We start from the raw sequence: 11,613 nt of genomic DNA, 5'->3' as shown, positions 1-11,613 counted from the left end.
TCTGAAGGAGTTCAGGAGATTGTGATGTGGGGGTTGGGACTCAAACCCAGGTCCTTTGGAAGAGCAGAGAGCGAACACTCTTAACCTTGTCTCTCCAGCCACCTTTTTCTTTTTGACCTTTCTGAGACAGGGTCTCTTATCACCCAGGCTGGCCTCAAATTACCAGGTACCTGAAGATAATCTAATCCCCCTGCCTCCCGTTCAGAGTACTGGGATTGTAAGTGTGTACCTCCATGCCTGATTCTATGTGGTTCAGGGGATTGAAACCAGGGCTTCATGAGTTCCGCTCAAGTGCTCGATCCGAGGAGCTGCATTCCCAGCCCTCTTAACGCGTGTTTAGAGAAAAGGATAGAATCCTGGAATTTCATACCTTCCTGCTGCCAGAGGAAACAGTAGCCTTACAGCGTGCTATTCTGAGCTTGAGATGTAACCTGGGCAAATTCATCCATGGCTTGGTCAGATTTGACCTTCACACGTTCATGTTCAACAGATAACATGGTCAGGTCTGTTTATCTGTTTTTCCCTGTGTCGATCAAGAACTCTTAGCTAATTTTAATTTTAAATATTCCTGTTACACAGAGCAACATACACTAGTAGAAAAGGTCTTCGATGCAACGTTGACAGAAAGTCTTAAAAGTTCACCACATTTTACAATAAATTTGTCGTCTTTTGGTCTGCTCGTTGGTTTCAGAATCGAAGCTAAGAACTTTCAGACGTTTCTGAAGTAAAAGACAACTTTACTCTCTATAGAAATCCTGAGTAACTAAAGAGTCACCTGGTGAATTGAAAGTCCTCGCACTCCATTTTCTCGTTTGTAATCCCTGAACTCCCACTGCTGATTCGAAGCGTATAGTTTACAAACACGGGTGTGTGAGATCACTGACATAGGGGGGGGGGCAAACCAGCCCCAAGCAAAGCCAGTGGCTCACGATCATAAACTATCAACTTGAGCCTGTGTGGCTGAGTACTGGCACACTGGGGACAGGACATCTGACTGCTTTCAGAGTCAGCCTGCACTGGGGGAGCAATGCTTATGAAGCCTAAAAGTAATAAAAACACGGAGCAGTAACCAGGCCTGGAGACAGGGCTCAGTGGCTAAGAATACCTGGGGCCGGAATTTAGAGGCCCACACCTTTGATCTCAGCACTTGGGAGGCAGAGGCTAGCCTGGTCTACAAAGTGAGTTCAAGGATAGCCAGGGCTACATAGAAAAACCCTATCTTGAAAGAAGACAAATGAACAAATAAACCAAAACCAAACAACAACAACAACAACGAAAATCCCAAAACCAAACCAAAACCAAACCAAAACCAAACCAAACCAAACCAAACCAAACCAAACTAAACCAAACCAAACCAAACCAAACCAAACCAAACCAAGAACAACAAAAACGTTCTATGTCACAATTCAAATTAATTCTTACATGACTTCTCTCAACTGGATCTTTCAAAAAAAGACTAGACACTTTCCTTGGTCTATTACTGAACTGTCTGTGATGGACTTACCACGTGGCAAAACAAAGCAGCCCAAAGTGTCGGCTTTGGGGGTGTCACACAGACACAGCTGCAGTAGTAGAACCCAAACAAAACGTGGATGTGGAGGTACCATTTACACAATGTGTTCGAAGTGTTTACAAATGAATCGGTTGTGGCATACGCAAGAGGAAAAGGAAGGCAAGCCTGACAGCCCAGCTGACCCTCCTGACAGCAGGCGAAATGAGTCAGGACAAAAGCCGCCTCCTCCTCCTCCTCCTCCTTCTCTCCCTCCTCCTCCTCCTCTCCCTCCTCTTCCTCCTCCCCCTCCTCTTCCTCCTCCTCCCCTTCCGCCCTCCTCCTTTTCCTCCTTTTTCTCCTTTTCCTCTTTTATAGAGAATACTTCTAATAGTGGTATACATCTATAATTCTAGCATGTGGGGGATAGAGGCAGGAGAATGAAGAGCTTCGGCTGCATACCAAGTCAAGCTAGACTGGGCTGCTTGAGACTATATATATATATATATATATATATATATATATATATATATATATACAATTAATAATAAGAAGGAATAATTGGGCTGGAGAGATGGCTCAGCGGTTAGGAGCACTGCCTGTTCTTCCAGGGATCCTGAGTTCAATTCCCAGCAACCACATGGTGGCTCACAACCATCTGCAATGGGATCCGATGCCCTCTTCTGGTGTGTCTGAAGACAGAGACAATGTACTCATATAAGTAAAAGTAAAAAAACCTCAAAAAAAGGAATTCTTGCCAAATTTGTGTGTCGTTTTTGTGCAGGGGTCATGCTAACCTTATCTATGTAGTTCCAATGTCAGCATCTATGTTGTTCAAGTTGTATGACTGTTCTTCCATAGGGCACGTCTGTAAGCCAAGTGGACCATGGGGAATCTATGTCAAAAAATAGCTCAAGTAGTCAACTTTGTACTGCATGTATTTTCTACAGTGAGACGTAAAGAATCATGAGGCAGTACAGGCCTGCAGCCCTCAACTTACTTGAACAGAAGCTGAGGAGTTAAAAGTTCAAGGTCCCCTTGGGCTAGAGGGTGAGTTCCAAGGCCAAGCTGGAGAACTTAGAGAGAGCCTTTCTCCAAATAAAGAGATGAAGGAAGAAGAGTTAGAGAGAGAACTCACCAGCACCCGGCAGATCCCAGGGTCAATCACCAATGCCACAAAAAAAAAAAAAAAAAAAAAAAAAATTACAAAGTAAAAGCTAATGGTAACAGCGTTTGCATCCGTGAAGGGAACAGTAGCCAGTTTTTCGACTCGCTATAATTTAAAGTAGCCAGAAGGTTTTTTTTTTTCTTTTTCTTTTTTTCAGAGCTGGGGACCGAACCCAGGGCCTTGCTTTTGCTAGGCAAGCGCTCTACCACTGAGCTAAATCCCCAACCCCAAGTAACCAGAAGTTTTAAATGTGAGAACCTGTGCATCCTGAAATAAACCCATTTCTTTTCAACAGCGATTAACATTTTGCCTCTAGATTCATTTTACAAAAGGAAAATTGGTTAGGATACTTAAGAAAGAAATCAGGAGACTGACGGGAGGTCCGGGAGGCGAGCAAGATGGCGCAGACTCAGGGCACCAGAGGAAAGTCTGTTACTACTACGACGGAGATGTAGGAAACTACTATTCTGGATAAGGGCACCCAATGAAGCCTCACCAAATCCGAATGACTCATAATTTGCTGCTTAACTATGGTTTCTACCGAAAAAAATCTATCGTCCTCACAAAGCCAGTGCTGAGGAGATGACTAAGTACCACAGCGAGGACTACATTAAATTCTTGTGTTCTATTCGCCCAGATAAGATGTCTGAATACAGCGAGCAGATGGAGAGATTCAACGTGGGTGAGGACTGTCCGGTATTCGATGGCTTGTTTGAGTTCTGTCAGTAGTCCGCGGGTGGCTGTGTCGCAAGTGCTGTGAAACTCAATAAGCAGCAGACAGACATCGCTGTGAACTGGGCTGGGGGCCTGCACCATGTAAAAAAGTCTGAAGCATCTGGCTTCTGTTACGCCAATGATATCGTCTTGGCCATCCTGGAACTGCTAAAGTATCACCAGAGGGTGCTGTACATTGACATTGATATTCACCATGGCGATGGCGTAGAAGAGGCCTTCTATACTACAGACGGGGTCATGACTGTGTCCTTTTATAAATATGGAGAGTACTTCCCAGGAACTGGGGACCTACGGGATATTGGGGCTGGCAAAGGCAAGTACTATGCCATTAACTCCCCACTGTGAGACGGCATTGATGATGAGTCCTGTGAAGCCATCTTCAAGCCAGTCTTGTCCAAAGTAATGGAGATGTTCCAGCCTAGTGCCGTGGTCCTACAGAGCGGCTCAGACTCCCTGTCTGGGGATCGGCTAGGTTGCTTCAATCTGACCATCAAAGGACACGCCGAGTGTGTGGAGTTCGTGAAGAGTTTCAACTTGCCGATGCTAATGTTGAGAGGAGGTGGCTACACCATCCGTAATGTCACTTGGTGCTGGACTTACGAGACAGCTGTTGCCCTGGACACAGAGATCCCTAATGAGCTACCCTACAATGACTACTACTTTTAATACTTTGGACCAGATTTCAAGCTTCACATCAGCCCTTCCAATATGACTAACCAGAACGCTGATGAATACCTGGAGAAGATCAAGCAGCGGCTCTTTGAGAACTTGAGAATGCTGCCCCATGCCCCTGGGGTCATCCCAGAGGATGCCATCCCAGAGGATGCCATCCCAGAAGAGAGCAGTGATGAGGATGAGGAAGACCCTGACAAATGAATTGCCTGTGAGGAGGAATTCTCTGATTCTGATGAGGAGGGAGAAGGAGATCTCAAGAACTCTTCTAACTTCAAAAAAGTCAAGAGTCAAAACAGAAGACGAGAAAGAAAACGATCTTGAAGAGAAAAAAGAAGTCACAGAAGAGGAGAAAACCAAGGAGGAGAAGCCAGAAGCCAAAGGGGTCAAGGTCAAAGAAGAGGTCAAGATGGCCTGAGCGAGGTCTGCAGCTCCATCTTCTCCCCAAGTCCCTCACTTTCCCTCAATTTCTCAGATTTTATATTTTCTATTCCTGGTATTTACATAAAATATATTAAATATAATGTCCACAGGGACTAGATAGGAACCAGGGACCAGTGCACAGGGCAGTGGTGCTGGGAGAACTCTTCCCACAGCTCCCTTGTCCGTCCTGCCCCAGGTCTGAGTTTTGAACCACGTAGGATTCAGGTGAAAAGAAAACAACCGGAAGACGAAATCCTGAACTGCACGTGCCTGCTTAGGAGCTCTGCTAAGGTGCCTTTGCTAAGCTTTTCAGCAGGGGTGACTGTGTCTTCTGGGATCCCTTTTCAGGCTTGGGCAATATCAGCCATTTTTAGATTGGTTCTGTTTCTACCTTCCCACCCACTCCAGGCAAGCAGAAAAACGTACACTGCCCCGTCTTCCCCCAATTCTTCAGGGGGAAATTGTTAGCCTAGCTTCATTTTTGAGATATTTTCATTCTGAGACTCTTTGTAATAAAACAGCGCATTTCTATAAAAAAAGAAAAGAAAGAAATCACATTTGATTGTGACATAAATAGGAGAAGTACAGCTCATATTTTAAAAATCTGTCACTTAATAGTCACAGGGGTCTTTTTACTGGCATCAGATTGGGATTGGATTGCAACTCTATGGTTTGGATTTGAGCAGACCTTCTGAAAACAGCAACAGCAGCTTAAAGGGTCCATTTTGGTTACTAAGAAAAAACAAGAGTAGAAATATCAACAAGAAAACCCTTTCGAGGTGAGAGGTGATAAAACTATACTAGTACCACGCATGCCAATGGAAGTAGAAAAGTAGATTACATTAAGACACTTGTGTTCACGCACTGCTCTCTTGACGTTAAGTTCAGCACATAAAAAGGATTCCCAGTGTCAGTGCTGATGTAGGAAACCGATCCCAGCTCAGCCTCCTACCTGACATTTCTCTCCCATCAATAGATAAAATGAAGTCACAGCCACTGGGCTACGAGGCGCTCTTAGCCACGCTGCTACCCTGAGAAATACAGAGGGTGGCGGAAATTATCCTATAATGAGCAATCCATCTGGCTGCACCTAAAAATGGAACGGAAATTCCACCCTTGACTTTTCCACGGTAGTAAATTAAAGCCTAATGTATAGTTCTAATTGCTAACATTTTCTCTCTAATTATGGTTCAGTTTGGCTAGGATTTCCAACAATCCCCTTGTTCCCCTAAAGCAAACACCAGAGAGTGTTCTAACCCCACTGGTGGCATTTATTAATAACCCCCTTGACAGATGAAAAAAAAATCATTATTCTATATTAAACAGGAAAAGATTTTCCTGGCAAAAACTAATTGATTTTAAAGGGAAAAACTCAGATACTATGACAGAATTAATTTTATAAAGAAAAAATAAAAAGAGCCACAATAGCACCAACTGAAAACACACGTCTATGTACTATGATGAGGCATGGGTTCTGTTTGGGGTACCACCTTCATGATAAATGACAGGAGTAGCCACGATGTTTATTTACTAGAAAGAAGGGACAAGAACAAAAGGTCTCTTTGATGAAGGAGTCTTACTTTGTGCCTCCACGAAGGAAATAAAATACTATAAATTGGCTTCTGTAGTTGTCAAATACAAGCATGCACTCACGCACACACAGACACACACACACACACACACACACCCACACACAGACACACACACACACACCATACACACACACACATACCACACACACACAGACACACACCACATACACACACAGAGACACACACACAGAGACACACACACAGAGACACACACACAGACACACACACCATATACACACACATACACACACACACAGACACACACACACACACAGAGACACACACACACACACACACACACACACAGACACACACAGACACACACAGACACACACAGACACACACACAGATACACACACAGACACACACACACAGACACACAGACACACAGACACACACACAGACACTCACACACACACAGACACACACACATACACACACACACACACACACACACACACACACATACACACATACATACACACACACACACACACACATACACACAGACACACACCACACACACACACACACAGACACAGACACACACACACACACAAAAGCATTGTTCCTTTTAAACTTGTGCACAAGTACATGCTACACACAGTGGTTATCTGCACACTTCATCAGGTAGGCGCTTTCTGGGTGATAATAAATAAATAATAAATAATAAATGAAAATAAGATTTCTGATATACTGAGAAGAGGCATCGTTGAAACAGAAGAAAGAAAGGAAATATGCTGGGGTGGGCAGAATGACTCCCGAAAGCTACGGGAGAAAATGGAAAGAGAGTTTTGGAAGTGAAGCAGTGGTCGAGCCAAGGTGGGCAGGGCACAGGTCTTGCTCTACACTTCGAGCACTGGCTGCTGTCTTTGAGGAGGGGAAAATCCATGAGAGTCTGCCTGGGTCGTCAGCAGGCCTGACCATTTTGAGCCAATGCCAGGAAGGAAACCCTGCTTCCCATGAAAATATTGTTCAACGTCTAAACAATGTTTGTGGTCATTACTGAGACTTTACAATATATGCTTTATATGCTTCAAGTAGTCATGCTTTTTTGTTAAATTTATTTTTATGTGCATTTGTGGAAGCCAGAAATGGGTAGTGGGTAGGATCCCCAGAACTTTGAGTTCCTGTGGTTGTTAACCAATTGATTTGTTGCTGGGAATCAACTCAGACCTTGTACAAGAACATATGCTTTTGTGGGGGGCGGGAAGTGAGAGTGTTTTTTGTTTGCTTTGTTTTTTGAGACAAGGTCTCTCTGTAGCTCTGGTTTCCTGGAACTCACTATGTAGACCAGGCTGGGCTTGTGTAACCTTCCATGACCTTGTGTTAATATTAACACAGCATTACCAAAAAAATCTGTCCACAATTCATATCAGAATGCTTATAGTTTAATAGTTGGGCAGCAGCTAGACAGTGGTGGCACATGCCTTTAATCTCAGCACTCGGGAAGCAGAGGCAGGCTGATCTATCGCTGGGAGTTCAAGGCCAGCCTGGTCTACAGAGTGAGTTCCAGGACAGCCAGAGCTACACGGAGAAACCCTGTCTTGAAAACAAAAACAACAAAAACAAAAACAAACCAGAAAAGAAATAAAACCAAACAAAAGTTGGGCAGCAGCTGAATACCTCAACTATTCTCTGTAAATTCGATACCAGAACAAGCAGAAGTAGTTTCCCTGTAGTTTCTATTAAAAGGAATTTCAAAGTATTCTTTGCGTTTTAGGAAAACCAGCAACACACACAGACACACAAAATATATATACCATATTTTTATCGATCAAAATACAAAGTGAAAGGCAACATGCAAAACCTTGTAGCCTTCCCCTCTGCCAATAACAAGCATACTGAGGAAGAAACGGGACATTTCCACTTAAAAACAGACAGGCAAACAAGCACACACCTTGGAATGAACCTACCTCAGGAAACACACAACTTACACAGTAAAAACGGAAAGACATCTTCAGTTCTTGGGTCAGAAGAATAGTATTGTGAAAATAAATGGCTGTCTTATCAAAAGTAATCTAAAAAGACCCGAAGTAACCCCATCAAATTGCCGACAGCATTCTTTCCAGGAAGAAGAGAGCAATCCCAACCCTTGTTTTAAAGCAAAAAAACAAAACAAAACAAAACAAAACAAAACAAAACAAAAAAACAAAAAAAACAAAACTAAACGAAGAAACAACTCCTCCACTCCACCAAACAACAAACAAAAAACAACCAACCAAACAAATCCTCCAAACCTAGGCTAGTCAAAAGCAAGAGTAATAAGCTGAAAGGGTAAAAGGCAGAGGGCTCCCTATTCTGGATTCTCTGCTGTACTCCAGAGCCACAGTAACAAAACAGACACCGGAGCAACAGAAGAGACTAGAAGAGCCAGATGGGAACCCATGTGGCTACAGTCACCTTACCGCTCACTGGAGAAACGCCAGCCTCCCTAATGAATCGTGCTCGGGAAAGCAAGCTGCTACACACACAAGAAGGAAACTCCATCTTTATCTCCCTCCTGGCACAAACTGAATGAGGGAACTCTGTGGAGAATACTTGGAGATGAAGGCAGAGGATAAAAGGCCGCAGAATAGAAACAAACTTTACGGAACTCTGGAAATGGCCTGATAGCAAAGTGTGGATGGACTCTGTCTAAACTTAGAGTTCAGCTACAGCATGTCACTTGCGTGGGTGAGTTCATGCAAGATCCTGCTTCCAGGGAACGAATGAGAAGACTTTCTAGAGGAAAATATACAGGCTGGCAGAGTGGCCCACACATAATTGCTTCATTGAGAAGGCTGAGGCAGGAGGGCCAAGAGTTGAATTGAGCCTGGGCTACACAATAAGATCCTTATTCACAATCCCAAAAGAAACACGTTTGGGTGGTAATTACTTAATACATTTTTGCCACCTGTAACTGTGTCTACTTGAGCCAGGGTCACCACAAAGGGCACTCAGCTTGGAGCTCTTTTTTCTGACTCTTGTGGTCCAGGTCTTTTTCAAGACAAGGCTTTTTTTCTGTGTAGCCTGGAACTCATTCTGTAAGCCAGGCTGGTCTCTAACTCAGAGATCTGCCTGCCTCTGCCTTCCAAGTGCTGGGATCAAAGGCTTGCACCCCTCCACACCCCAGCCTAATTTTACTTCTTTTACCTCCTCTTTTCTTCATTTTTTTTTCTGATTTTTCTCTTTGCTGTCATCATGGGTTTCACCTCCCCGTTCCTCTCTCTTTCCCTCCCTCTGATTTTGCTCTCCCTGTTCTCTGACTGAGGTCTTTATTGCCTGATGCAACACAAGGGTCAGCAATTTGGGAAAGGTGGCCGATGCCCTGGAAGTTGCCTAGTACAGATGTCACTCAGATCTCCTGTGTGTCTGCTCTTTTCCATGCCACTGATTGCAAGAGTCCTGAACTGAGCAGAATCCTGAGCACATGTCTAGGATAAAGGGTTTCAAGATCAATGACGGATGTCTGCCTGTGTCCTAGAAGTAGAGGAATGTGTCATGCTGTCCACGGCCCTGGTTTGAAGAGAGTCAAAGCTCGCCCCACCTTCTCCCCCTATGCCCTATTTTGCCATCAGGATAAGAACTTTAAAGAGTGCTTTGGTTGCAATTCTGGAATACCTTACGTTTCATTTCTAGTGCCCATCAAACTCACCATCATCAACCTCTCCCTTTCTCCCCAATCCCTTTTCTCCCTCTCTTTGTTCCCCTCCCCTCTCTTTCTCCTTCTCCTCCCTCCTTCCCATTCTGCCTTGCTTTTTTCTTTCCTCTCTCCTACCAAGTCTTTCTAAAGAAAGACTTGGAACCAGTCTCACTCGGTGCCCCTGGATTTCAGCTCCACTCCCTAATACTTTTACTAATCTCTTGGAGACTCACTAATGAGTTTCCTACATTGGTTATTAAGAACCTTTTCCGTTTCTAAAACTTACTGCTTGATCTCTCTTCCTCATGCCCTCAGAAGATCATCTTGCCTTCTGATTGAGTGAGAAGTTCAAGGCCTTTGGGAATCACTGCCAGCTGAGGTCTGGAATCCTTCCGCTCTCCATTTCTCCCCTGCTTCCTTGGTTCCTGCTTCAGTTCTAATTCCATGGAAACCCCAGCCCCTCCAGGACATCTCTCTACACAATTCTATTTTCAGTTCTCAAAACACTCAATTCCCTCGTCACAAGTTCTTTTAATTTGGGAAGTTAATAAGGCACATAAATTAATGTGGTGGATAGAAAAGCTTAACCCTTTGAACAGTTGTTGATATGAGAATACACTTGCCTTATATTTTTTCCAATAGAAACGAAATTACAGGTAAATATTCCCTTTGGGACATACCTTCAGTCCTCCATCATGGGAACTCCTAACTTTTATATGGGTTCTTGGAGGTCATTAAAAATACCCTTTTCTCCTTTTGGGGAGACTTTACACAGCCCAGGCTGGCCTTGAACTCCTTATTATCTTGCCTTAGCTCCCAAGAGCTGGGAGTACAGGTATAGGCCCGCACAACTTGATCGATGCTTGTGTATCTCTCCCTCCCGTCTATCTGATGCTGGGTGAGTGCATCTACTTTTCAAGGGCTATGAGTGCAGAGGCTGTTTTGCTCCTTCCCGGATCTCTAGCAACTAAGATACCATTTAGCATATGGTAGACGATTCCAGTATATTTAAATGATAGACTACAGTTCAGTGTGTATGTGTGTGTGTGTGTGTGTGTGTGTGTGTCTTGCTATGTATGCCGTGCACATACATGTGCACACTCACATGTGCACACATGAAGTTGGATGTCTTCCCTATCATTCTCTGCTTTAGTACACTGAGACACGGGTCTCTCACTAAACTGAAAATACACCATTTCTCTAGGACAGCCAATCAGAGAACTCTTAGACCTGTGAGCTTTTGGGATCTGCCTGTTTCTGCTCCCCAGTGCTGGAGGAGTTATAGGTTTACATAGCCATGTTTGGTCCTCCTCCTCCTTCTCCTCTTCCTCCTCCTCTTCTCCCTTCTCCTTCAACTCATAGGTTCTGGGGAGCTGAACTCAGGTTCTCATGCTTGGAGACCAGGCACTCAAAAACAATCCCCTTTATTTTTATGCGTGCTGGCGCATGTGTGTGTGTGTGTGTGTGTGTGTGTGTGTGTGTGTGCGTGTGTGTGTAAGTTTGTGTGTGCATGTGTGTATGCATGTGTGTGTATGTGTGCATGTGTGGGTGGATGGGTGTCCGAGCATCACTTGCAAGCCTGGTGCCAGAGGAGGCCAGAAGAAGCTACTGGATCTTCTAGAACTGGAGTTACAGGTGATTGTGAGACACTGTGTAGCTGCTGGGAATCAAACCTGGGTCCTTTGGAAGAGCAACCAGTGCTCTTAACCACTGAGCCATTTCTCCAGTCCCCAGAGCAAGCACTCTTTAGAATTCTACGTAATACATTTGAAATGTTTTGTAATAATTAACTGAATGAATATTTCATGAATCAATTTTTTGGTCATTTCCCTACTTGTTAAGATCTAATTAATTAATGAACTAATTTTTGTAAGTTTTTATGCTACTTATCTAATAACTTTTATGGATT

The 11,613-nt window shown here is 44.0% G+C and overlaps 2 pseudogenes; one reads left to right on the top strand and one right to left on the bottom strand.

Annotated features, from left to right (window-relative positions):
* Positions 1-2,228: 2,228 nt before the first annotated feature.
* LOC116914193 lies at positions 2,229-2,327 on the bottom strand (annotated as a pseudogene).
* Positions 2,328-3,055: 728 nt separating this feature from the next.
* Positions 3,056-4,482, top strand: LOC116913451 (annotated as a pseudogene).
* Positions 4,483-11,613: the final 7,131 nt, after the last annotated feature.

Source organism: Rattus rattus, chromosome 12 (genome assembly GCF_011064425.1).
Source record: "Rattus rattus isolate New Zealand chromosome 12, Rrattus_CSIRO_v1, whole genome shotgun sequence".
Taxonomy (NCBI): domain Eukaryota; kingdom Metazoa; phylum Chordata; class Mammalia; order Rodentia; family Muridae; genus Rattus; species Rattus rattus.
The sequence above is the reverse complement of the archived record's forward strand: the minus strand, read 5'-3'. Positions and strand labels throughout refer to the sequence as shown.